Below are 12,821 nucleotides of genomic sequence, written 5' to 3'. Positions count from 1 at the left end.
AGAGGGAAGGAGAGAAGGGAGGAAGAAGTGAACAAGTATGAATGGTTTGCTGTGTGATAAGCACCGTGGCTCAAACTTTCCATTCCTTTTCTTCTGTCATCCTCACCAGGACCATAGACAAGGATGCAGAGGCATAGAGGGCTTCATTTTCTTGACTCTGTCTCCCCTGACCAATCCGTGTGCTCTCAGCTGCTGGGCTGTCTTCTTCAGGCACAGTATTGATGCTATTCTCCTCAAACCACCTTCAGAAGTTCCCAGATGAGCATACCATCAGAGCCAAAGGTTTGAAGCTGAGGTAGAATCTTCCCATTTTGGTCCTGAGCTTTCTTTCCTTGGAAACTAGGATTTAGATGGACATATTATTGACCTCCTTTCGTTCATACGCAAATAGCCATCTGTACTCTTCCAAGTCACCCCTTGAGACCAGTCGCTTATGAACCTCTGCCTAGGAAGGATAATTTTCTCCTAACAGAGCCTTTTTTACTGATCGAAATCTGTTCATTGTTCCCCATGCCTACAGAATTAGAGCAAATTATCTCTTCAATCTGCCTGCTTTCTCTAAGTCCATTTCCAAATACCCTCCCCTGCTTCGACTTCACCCTACTCCATTCCTCCACCAAACTGAATTAGTGTTGGTCATAAACATAATTGCATCTACTGTTTTCTTCATCTGAAATGCCTTCGCCATTCACCCGAAGGCCCCCACCCATCTTAATCTCTACCTGGGCAAATTCTCTGTCCTTTAATACTTAGCTCAACTGTCAGCTTTGCAAAATGTTCCTTGATTCTCTCAGATAGAATGAGTCTATGAGATCAGTATTCTTTTTACACCTCTATAGAAATACCTCTACAGAAATTTCTTAGTCCTGCATTTAAACTTCTTGCTTCAAATTTTATTTCTGTCTAGTACTAAATGTGTGACTTTATAAAAGCTACAATAATCTACCTAAGCATCAGTTTCTTTATCTGTAAACAGACATAAGCTTCAGACCCACCTCAGGTAGTTGCGAGTTTAATAATGGTGACTCTAAAACATTTAACAGTGCTCAACAAAAAGACACCTGTTGCTGTGTTGTTGTTATGATTATTTTTATATGTATATGTTTAAAAGTGTCTATAGTTTCAGAATAAGAGCTTTCAAGTGTGAAGCTTACTCATTTTGATAACCCTCGCATTTTACGCAGTGATTAGTTCATAAATAAAATCCAACACTTTCATAGAATTGAAAAAGACCCCTTTTTCACTGAAAAAGACCCTGGCAGACAATCTATTTATCGTAAAGATTTTGATAACTCACCACCAATCATTTGAGAGTAAAATGAAAAATCTTCTTTTCTCCAATCTTATCCCCTGGATTTAGATAAATAAAAAAAAAATGCACCTATGAACCAATATTCTTTTTATATCTAGTAGAGAAGTTTGCAGCAGCAGAAAACTGCCTAGCCATGGAAGACTGGCAAACAATGGGTTATGACGGGGATGCTATGTTGGGCAAAGAGTCCTAATCTTTGCACATTGAGATCTTTTTTAGGAAAAACTACTCTCTTCCCTGCCCCCCATCCCCCAAAACACACTCTACAGTCAGAAGGAGAGATCCAGGCTGGATCTGAATCTGGGAGCATAAACTGCTACTGCTACGGATACCAACATCACAAAATTTCCTTTTTAGCCTCTTTAACCAAATAGTGAAATGGAAACATGGCAGGAGTGTGTCCAAACCTATGTAACAGGATGACTGACCCCTTGTGGACCAGTTATATGAAGCATCTTCCCGACGCAAGCTGGTTGCTAATTTAAGTCCTTAGCTCATTTCTGACAGGCCCCTGTAAGGAAGGGCATGATGATATATGGTTTCCCCTAGCTCTAACGTGTGTGCTTTGACATCGCCCACAACGCTGCATATTCAGTTCGCGCTGATCCAGAAATAACTATTCTCCCTTCACCTTTAGTATTCAAGGTTGTGTCCTGATCCCAATACATCTGTGTTTAGGGCAAAACTGGAGGGTCGTCAATTAATCTTATGCATGACAGTTAATTACTCCCTGAAGCCTCCTTTTCTCCTTCCCAGCTGGACAGAGTCGTGGAGAGTTCTCACGTCTGATACCAGCCTCTCCTGTCTCCCGTCTGACGTCTTTTTGGCAGCAGTTACTCTTTCGCCTTCCCCTCCGAAGTGGGAGGGGATCGGAGGGTTTATGTCCCAGGGTGATTTAGCAACGCTTTATGTTTCAGAGAGGGCTTTGCTTAAGCATTATTACCCGTGATCCCGAAGATCCCCCAGACAGGGCTCTGTTGCTGCAATAAAACAGCCACCTTCTTGTCCCCATTCTTGATGACTAAACCCGTCTTTGCCCACAATGGACTCGATTTTTAAATAATCCTCCCCTATCTTCTCCCACATCCTTTTATGCCCAGGATTCTTTTTTTTTTTTTTTCACGTAGTAGAATTTTGAGCTTTTCATTAGTTCCTGCTTTATTTTCCAATTCTTAAAACTATACAGCCGCAAGTTATATGAGAAATACATTTCCTATAGGGTCTCAGGCCCTAATATTGACCATGATGGTGATGATAAGGGTGATGGTGACCATTTTGCATTTAGGAGAAATGAGGCCCACTGGTTGAAATGATGTTCTTGATGCCTCATTGACTGGTAAATTCATATTTGTGTCTGTCGAGCCACAAATTCAAGTTGTAGATTTTCTTAGTCACTTTTCTTCCCCCAAATGTTGTGTTCCTTCCCCCTGATGGAAATATGGATTCGTCTGTTAGACTGTCTGAGTAAATGAGATTGATAGCCTGCCATATGGTCGGTACTTGATAAGGGTCCTCATTAAAGTGAGGTTGTCTGGTCCCAACGCCATGCAAAGTTTTAAAAGGAAATGATAGTTAAATAAGGTCTTTATCTGACTTAGGGAGCACCAAAAAAAAAAAAAAATCACTGTAGGGTAATATGTCTGAGGGAACTGAGGGAAAGGAAAGCTGACAGAGTCACTCTTCAATCTCAGGGCTTACGGAGGGCGTTAACATGGGAGTCGCTGGGAAGGAAACAGAGAACTAGTCCTGGGTCTGGAGATCACCCTCATATTTAAATTAATCTGTTCTCATTTTATAGATGGGGACACTGAGGCTCAGTGATTTTATGCAGTTGTCCCAGAGTGGCAGAGACCTGATTCAAATTCAAATTTTTGCTTCTCAAAAATGGTAAAACATTCTGGACCGTTCAATGGGGTGATGGAATCCAGCCTACTCTCCTCACCTCCACCTCTTGGGTTTGTTGACTTTGTCCAAGTCTTACATTAAAGGTCTCCCAGAGCACCTGCTGTTTGAAGGCTGTGTGTGTGTGTGTGTGTGTGAGTACGTGTGAGTGTGTGTGAGAGAGAGAGTGTGTGTGAGAGTGTGTGTGTGTGTGTAATTTATATTTATACGGTTGGCAGAATTGACAAGAGTGCCCCATTCTTCCTTGAAGCCAGGAGAAGCAGGGATGCCTTTTGGCTGAGGGTCAACTGCACACATATATATTTTGTCCCCCGCCTTATCACCTAGAGGGGAAGGGAAATGAAGGGGTGACTCTTTTCTCAATGGGCTCCTGAGGACGGGGAGAAGACAGGCACTTTATTCTAACTGTTTTCTCCCTTCTCAGTGAGAAGCTGCCACACACTGTAGACAGGTTTAGAGTGGAAAACTTGATTTTCCAAACCAGCCAAACGTCGCTGCAGTCGAGATGGGAGGGAGCCGTCTGTGTAATTTATTTCTAAAATGGGATTGATAATGCCAGCCCTGCCTGGCACCCTGGGTTCAATGAAGACCGAATGGCAATGCGTGTGGGAGTTGTTTGTGTAGTGGAAAGGGGCAAATGAGACTAGACTGGTAGCACTATTGCAGCACGTGGTCATTATGGTTATAACTAACTTTCTTTCAGAGAGGAGATGCTGAGCCCTGTGGTGCCTGCAGCCCAGCCTTCCACGCAATGCTCTTACCTCTTAAATGTACCGAAAATAGTTCTCCTTGATGATGCTTCTGCAAGAGCTACCAGTTACCCACCACCCATTCTGTGCCTGGTGCTATATTAGCAACTCAGTGTTCCCTTCTCATTGAATCTCTGCAGGGCTCTGTTATTAGCCTTTTGAAAAGTCTGACTCATAGAAGGGTTAAAGGATTTGCCCAAACTCAGGCAACCGAGGTATGCGTGGGCTTGGATTTGAACCTATCCTTTTAGCCACCCTGCTGCAAGGATTGAAGACTGGTCTTGGATTCATAGGAACGATAGGAAATGGCTCTCCTTGCTCCCTTAGTGTGAGAGTGGTGAACACAGCTGCTGAGAACCCATGCGTGTATTTGTGCTTTTCATTTACTCAGGTCTCTGTGACCAGAGACTCACCACATTCGGTGATAGACTTCATTTGCAAGGTACCTAGGGCTTCTTTACGGGTGTCCATGGCAACCTAGAGTATGTAAACAGCTTTCTAAATTAAAAGCTTCCCAAGTTGTGGTGTAAAATGCACTTAAAGTGATGATGTTGAAGATTCTAAAGTGATGCTCATCCGAGGGTTGTAATATTATTGTATTGCAGGTTGTTAAACGACAGATTTAGATAATGGGTTTCCCTCCCTCCCTCCCTTCCTTCCTTCCTTCCTTCCTTCCTTCCTTCCTTCCTTCCTTCCTTCCTTCCTTCCTTCTTTCCTTTTTTACCCAAAACACCAGCAATAGTTCATGTTAAGACTATATTGTGTTTCAAGGAGGGACTTGTGGGCTAACCTGGGGATTTCTGGCTAATTATAGCCTTGGTTGGATCCCCCCACTAACAAAATGCATCCTAATCTCTGATATTTGAATTTAGATATACTACCTTAAAAATCAGTCATTTTTATATCCTAAAAATTTATGTTTCTAAAACTGAATAGTGAGGGATCCCCATGTTGTCTGAAAATGAAGGACTTAGGGTTAGAACTAGGGAATGAAATCCTTATTATTAGCCCGTTTTCATTCTGCGTTTGGGTCTTGGGTTGGAGCTGCTGGAAGAAGAACGGCCTCTTGGACATCCAAGCCCAGGAATTGAAAGTTCAGCTCTCACATTCTCCTTGGTTATCACATTCTCACCAAGGTGATCGACTCGCTTCTACTAGAGCAAATATTTGTTTTTTAATGGAAGTGTAAGGAGATTCGGCAGAGTAAAATGTCCTTGCATCTAAAAAAACTGGCATCTGTTTTCTCTGAATTAATTTCCAAAGATTATGCAGCCATTTTAATGATGCTCTGGGGACCTACAGCATGTATATCTGAAAAATGAGGATGAAGGTTTTATATCTTTCCCAAGCAGATAAACCCTTGCCCTGCCCCCCCCCCCCGCATGAAGAGATCATAAAGCAAATGTTATTAATCCAGAAGCGATAGGAGGGAATGACATAATTTCTGAGATGATAGTTGTTAAAATATTGATAGTTTGCCACCTTCCATCTTGGATTAATGTTGACACAAGCTGGCCATTTGTTGGGAGATGCATAATTATATCGTATTTGGAGGATGTTTATGAAAATATCAACTTCAGTCAATGAAATAAGACAGTTAAAAGACTATAAAATATGCCTCAGCTTGGCATAAGGAGAATGATTCTGGATGAAGCTGTTTCTATTAATTTAGCTGATGGGAAGATGTGGGGGGTGGCTTGTAAAGTTAAATATTACCTATTTGGGAACTATCACTTGCCTTGGGATTAAATAAGTAAGTTAATATTAATAACCAGGTCAATTTTTAACTAAGGCGAAATAACCCGACTGCCTCTAAAGTACCCAGGAAAAAGTAAACCATAAGAAAAGAGATTTTGGAAAAGGGGATCAGATTATGCCTTCCTCTGCTTAACGCATTCCCCCTGTCTTTAGAATGCAGTCAAACCCTTGCCTTGACCTGCAGGCTTTGTAGGCTCTTTCCCCTTCCTGCTCATCATGTTCCACTCAGTGTCTGGCCGCACTGTCTTCCTTCTCTTCTTTGAACCCACCTGCATTCATTCCTGACTCAGGGGCTTTGCCTTAGTCCTAACTTTGTCTGGGATATTGCACTCCTGGTTTTTTTTTTTAAAGTGCCAGCTTCTTCTTATTCTTCCAGTGTCAAAGCTGCCCTCCTTGTCCATCCTAACTAAGGAAACTCCTCCCTAGGAGCTATCTTCCTTCATTAGTATGTACCGCTCTTGAAAATTATCTTATTTATTTGTTTAATTATTCATTATCTATTTCTGCCAACTAGAATGGAGACACCATGAAATGATTGTCTTCACTCATCTGTGCCTTACTCGTCTCTCTCCTCAGTATGTAAAAGACTGTCTGTTAAAGGCTAGGCACTTAGTAAATACCTGATGAAGAAATAAGGACAGTCCCTGGAGGCTCTCGGCCACGGTTGTATCCCCAGTGCCTGGGGCATAGTAGGCAGGAAACATGATATTGGAAGGAGGAAGGAAGGAAGGAAGGAAGGAAGGAAGGAGAGAATCAGTGGACTTAGTGGTTGAATGAAAATCAGGTAAAGACCTCTGGCTTCGAGGTTGGGAAACACAGAATTAAACAGTCAGAGGTGCCATTTTCAATATTGAAGTAACCCAATGCACATCCCTTGGGAGTGCAATAGATTAAGAAGATAAATTGAGGCATGCAGTGTTTACGTGAAATGAACGTCAATAAGCCCAGAGATTTGAATGTAGAGAATACAAAGCACAATCTATCATTTATAGATTCTCGAACTGGTGAGTAAGTCTGCTTTTTTGGGGGGGGGGGTCTTTGTCTTAAGGACATGATCTCTCTCTCTCTCTCTCTCTCTCTCTCTCTCCTCTTTTTTCTTAGGGAAAAACTGTGTGACATTTTTTTTTTGCTAGGAAATGTAGACCAGAGCTTTCTTGGGACACCCTCTATTTATCATAGCAACTCAGATATTTCTTACAAAGGATCACTCAGAAGCCTTCTCACAGAATTGAGGCTCCTGGCAGAAAGTTTTAGTGCAGAATCTAATTTCACATTGGTCAATGAATTAACTCTCATATTTAAAAAAAAAGGGAGACCACTGTGCCCCACAGTGTTTCTGACGTCATTAAGTAATTTGTCTTGGATTTCCCATGGTGTCATTATGAATGAGACTTGTGGGACCATGTCTCTTCTGGCATTGACACCAAACACACCCACTAATGTTGTGAAGAGCTCTGTTGAAATTTGTCTGAGTTGATCATCAGCCAAGAGATTTTTACCAGTATATGCAATGATCGCACTACATTATTTTAGAGTGTGGTTGCAGTAATGCTTATAGTCAATACATGGGCTAGATGCTTTCTTGACACATAGTATTAATGCTTAAATCAAATACCCTACGAGGTAGGTAGGACTACTATCCTCATTGCACGTACAGAGAAATTAAATAAATGGCCCAAGGTCACATGCATGTCCATTGACAGAAGAGATTTTTAAATCTGGAAAACCAACTTAAATCTGTGCTTTTAAACATTATTTTACACTGTCTCCCAAAGGTGTGTGGCCTATTTTTCCAGGAGTCTTTTTGCACTGGTGGCCTTTCTTTTGAAATTAATGTATTTATTATCGAAGGTGTTAAAATATTTTTAAAATTCAAAAATTATACATTGTATATAGGGAAAAATAAAACTTTCCACCTGTGATCTCTGGCCTCTCATTTTCCACCCCGCCAGCAACTAGTTTTTATCAGTTTCTTTTGTACCTTCCGGAAATAGTGTAGATGTATACTAAGATATACATGTGTATACCCTTTCTTTTTCCCTCACAGAATGATACTGCACGGTATACATGCTGTGTAGTACTTTCCCCCTACTTAATGTGATTTTGCTTTTCTTTCACATTGCTAGCCTTTGAAATTCATAGATAGACAATCAAGTTGAACATGTACCTCGTGTGGATTATGAATCGTCACATTGCTGCCTGTTCTCTGCCTAGTTAAGGCTATTCGAAACACCTTTCTGTCTTATTATTTGGGACCTTCTGAACTGTAATGATATGCACCTGCAGCGATGTGGCAACCTCATATCTTGACCATGTTGAAAGCTTCTTATCTTTCTAATGGGAACTGGAGAACATGAGGATTATCTTCCCATGCCAGAGTCTTGAGTCATTGACTCTCAGCCTGCAGTTCTCTTTCTCACCGTGGAGCCAAGGGAGACTTTTGGGAGAGGGGAGGGCTGCTGCTTACAGTTGTTCCCTCAGAAGGCACACATACAATCCAGATTCACATCCATGCCTCCTACGCAGACATCCGGGATGCAGAAGAGTGTCCACGCCTGTCATTCAAGGCTGTGCTTCACCCAGGTTTTCGTCCCTTGGCTCTTTCTCGATCCTTTTCATGTGTCATGTGTGACTTACTCTGTGCTTTGATCCACATCAGTTTCTTTCTCTTAAATGTCCTTCCACTCGACTTGAAATCCTTTCCATCCTCAAAGATGGCCAGAGTCCTGCCAGCTTCAGAAAACTTTTTCTGATTTACCCGACTGGAATTGATCCTTCTCTTTTATCTATCCTGATTTTCATTAATGTCCCTTCCTTCCCGTCCCTCATCTCTCAAGCACCTGTATTCAGCCCCCATTGCCCTGCATGTCGTAGTTGTTCAGTAAACATTTGATGATCAATCCCATGGGCATACCTGAGGTGTGTGCTGCATGCCCTTCACCTGTCAGAGACAACTAGACTTCTACTTTCCAAACTCGTGACGCTCCACTCATTAGAGCATTGACAAACCTTCCAACTGTTTGAACCATGTCTAACACATTATAAATGTTTGGATAAAACCACCAACAACATCTAGTCATTGTAGAGCCAAAAAAAAAAATAAAATAAAATGACCTTCTCTTTTTTCTTTTTATTTGCATGTTTCCTACAGTAGCATCTCCAAAGGCAACAGGAGAAAATGATGAACAGCTGGGAAGGGGAGATGTCCTTCACACATCCTGTATTTGGAACTGATAGAAATAGCCAGTTTGGTTCCATGTCAGTTTAATAGGATAGGTGATTTCCAAATTACACCTGGGTGGTGAGCCCTTCGAAGATAGGGGCTTATTCATCTTGTCATTTCCTGGGCTAAGCATATTGTAGGGGAAAGTTTCTCAAACACAGGATGGAAAATCCTTTGTCCAGGGGAGCTGTCCTGTGCACTGTAGAATGTTTAGCGACATCCCAGCTCTCCACATGAAGAATGATTAATCCACCCAGGCAAGAACTTAAGAACAACACATTTTTTTCTCAGTACCTGATTAGTGGGTAAAAACTTGCTGTAAATCACCCCAAAATTCCAGCATCTGCCAGTTTATAAACTCCAAGATGTGATGAGGGCATGTCTCTACCTGGCAACCAATCTATATAACTTGGCATTTTAAAAAAAAAAAAAAAACCACACACACCATCAAAGGGGGTGGGCACATTTGCATGGTAAACTATTTTCTAGACTAAAGCATAGTCCAAGGATTGCACACTCTATGCCTGCATCAAAAACACTTTACCCTAAGTGTGAATTAGGTCAACCATTTTCACTCAGAACACAGCAATCACATGAAGTGAGATACACGTGTATTAAAAAATAACTTGATAAATCGCTAAATGACTACATAGACCCCATAGCATGTATGGAAGTGCATGTTTAAAGTTCTAAAAAAAATCCCAATTGCATTAACACTTGGGAGTCTAAATTGAATGTCTTATCGAGATCTCTTTCTTTACCATTTTGACTGAACACTGTCACCAGGTTATTGAACAGTCTCAGCTCAGGGAGATATAGACATGAGACGGTTTTCTTTTTCTCCACTTGTTGCCCCCAGCTGTGCTGCGTCACATCTATTTCCCCCACCCCTTAATGACATCCTGAGCAGATTTTTCAACTTTCTGGTCACTTGTGGTTATTAGCATAGTCTCGATGGGAATGTATGCCTGAGTCATTTTCCTTTTTTACAGCAGCATAATTCATCGGAAGTTTCTTTTCTTACTAGTCAGACTTGTAACTCTGGGTGGGAAGAGGAGGAGTGAGGTATGTGTTCACCCCTGCCCCTCTTCTTTTGTCTTAGAATGGAGAGGGAGGACTCTGTATGTCTTTGGGCCATTCCTCCCTCTCCTTGGTTACCCTCTACCCTGAACAAGCTTTGGGGAAGGAAAGGAGAGGCAAAGGGTCGTGGTTCTCAAACTCAGAAGTGCCATCATCGTCTTCTTGCTGCCAATTGTTGCAACTTGTTTGTCTTCTGTGTGGCAGATATTCTAGATCTAACTTTCCCGTGGTGCATACGTATCACAGATACCTCAAGTAGACATGCAAGGGCCTCCTAGCTCCATGTGGAAAATCCAGCTCAAGCCAGACTCCATCTGTCTGCCTTCTTAGTATCTGTTTCAATAATATATCCCACAGGTCACAGTCCCCTCACCTTGCAGGTGACCCTCTTGGAACGTACCAGCAAGCTGGCTCAAGCTCACCTCTTTGTGTTGGAATGACATGAATGCCAATAAACTCATGCTCCTGATGCTAAATGATGGCAGGAAAGTCCTTCCACTGGGTCTCCCTCCTCCACTCCACCCCAGATCTTTTCCCAATTCTAATTTGCCCTGCACTTAGGGACGTCTCTCAGACACCCACCAAGTTGACTGCATCGGCAGACATCCAACTAGGAAGAGAAATTTCAATTCACTTTCTTGCAGGTGCGCCTGGTATTTGCAAGGGACTCTGCTGGTGTGGACACATCCCTCCCTGGGTGAATTCAGAAGCAGGTAGTAGGGCTTTCTGGCATATGGTCAGTTCTATTAAACCCTCATACTCATTGCTAGCTTTCTACTGAGACCTATACCTATGTTAAGGCAATTATATTTGGGCCAGACTCTTGTGAGTATGGGAAACTAGTGAAAAACTTGTACTTTTCTTTCTTTTTTTTTTTTTGTACTATTGGCCTTTGGAAAATATCTATATTTAGAATATATATTTTTAAAAAGTTGAATAATATTTCAGTGAAAGTGTACCGAATTTCCCATATCTCTGTGTAATGAATGACACATTCTTCAAGCATATGTGATGCAATAGCCCTTGTCTTGCCTTTCTGGGAGGTAGAGATAGTTTCTTGTGGATCAAAACAGGGCTTCATAATGGAGATTTATAACATCAAAGGGGATTACATGAGAACAAAGTAATTATCCTTCATGTATGAATATCAACCCAATTTACAAAGGAGTGAAATTCAACATTGCAGTTAATTACAGGGACAGTCTCAGATTTGTGGACCAATTAGGGCTTTTTGGTTGCAAGCAACAGAAACCAATTTCCCCCTTACATGAAGTGAAGAGGATGTTTATGAGAAGTTATGGAAGAGCTTACAGAATTGAGAGATGGGGAAGAAAAAAAAAAACGTGTTGGCGACATGACAGTTACAAAACCATAGTAAGGTTTTCTCCATGGGAAAAAATTAACTACATCTTCTGTCCATCTGTCACTGTACTCCAGTTCTAGATCCCAGGAGAACTCATCTCATTGGCCAGGCTCAGGCCATTGAGCCCCCTTCTTGGATTCACTCTGGCAGAGAGAGCTAAGAGCTGACAGAAGATGCCCTCAGGAAGCTTTTCTTCACCCATCTATGGCCCAATAAGACTGCACAAAATGAAGAAGCTGTAACTCCCCTAAAAAAAGAACCCAGACTGCTATTAGGAAAGAGGAACCATTGCTGGGCAGTCAAGAAATGATGGTTAGTCCTTCTTCACCCAGAAGGTTGATCTCTATCTTCTTGCTTGAAGGATTCAGAGCTGCCTCAGTCTGCATTTCAGGACCCTCATGGAGCATTGCCCATCTAAGCTTTTCTGTGATGTATGGAGAACCCTATAGTCTTCTACGTTAGGAGGATATTTATTCTCCAATGTTTCTGTAAGGGCTGTGCTGCCCTCTCTGTGCCTCCTAAGCATCCCTCTTCCTCATGCTTCCACCCTTCCGTAGAGATCATCCCTCCAGCGTAGTTTGCTCTATTTCCTGGCCATCTCTTTTCTTCTAGTTTTCCTCCTGCATTTGCACATGCTGGACAGTGCACTTTTCTGCTGCGGGTTCCTTTTCTATACTGCCCTTACTGCTTTGGACTCAGTACCCATTTGTCTGAATCCAGGTTTTGTTTGTTTGTTTGTTTGTTTTTGTGTTTGTTTTTGTTTTTTGTTTTTTGTTTTGCTTTTTGGTGAAATTACCCTCCTCACTCCCATGCTGCCTGTTCCTAGGATGTGCACATTGTGGATTGTGGACAAGCAAAGATCTCAGAATGCCCATGTGGATAAGAAACCACATTCTGGCTACCTGACCACTGGTGTCACCAACATCAACCGCCACTTCTTTCTCATTCCCTTTATGTACAAAGGAAAGTCTTTTGATGTCCCTGAAGAATATTTGTGATTATAGAAAATAGTTCTGGCTACTTGGGAATAGAGTTCTAACTCTTACTTCTGGTGAACCATATATCCTGTTTTATTAAACGCCCTTGACATACACAGCAACATCGTAGGTTGGCCACATACTAGATACTGTACAAGAAGAGCAAAGGCGAAACCCAGAACTGGATGAGATGGATACTGAGAGTGTGGGCAGAGGTACTATGCCTGTTCAGGATTCATGATTGTCAGGAACAACATCCTTAAAACCATTGGCTCAACATTTTTATTCCCATTGCTTGTAAGCTCCCTGAGATTTCTTGCCACGTCTACATTATTTACCAGTGTATCTTCCACCTATGCACAAATGCTTAATAAATTTTGTCTGGATAATTGAATGAATGACTCAGTGAATTAATCAGTTGCTTCAACTCTCCTTTAAAGACCAGAATCCTGACACT

Source organism: Pteropus alecto, unplaced genomic scaffold, assembly GCF_000325575.1.
Source record: "Pteropus alecto unplaced genomic scaffold, ASM32557v1 scaffold44, whole genome shotgun sequence".
NCBI classification, from domain to species: domain Eukaryota; kingdom Metazoa; phylum Chordata; class Mammalia; order Chiroptera; family Pteropodidae; genus Pteropus; species Pteropus alecto.
The sequence above is the reverse complement of the archived record's forward strand: the minus strand, read 5'-3'. Positions refer to the sequence as shown.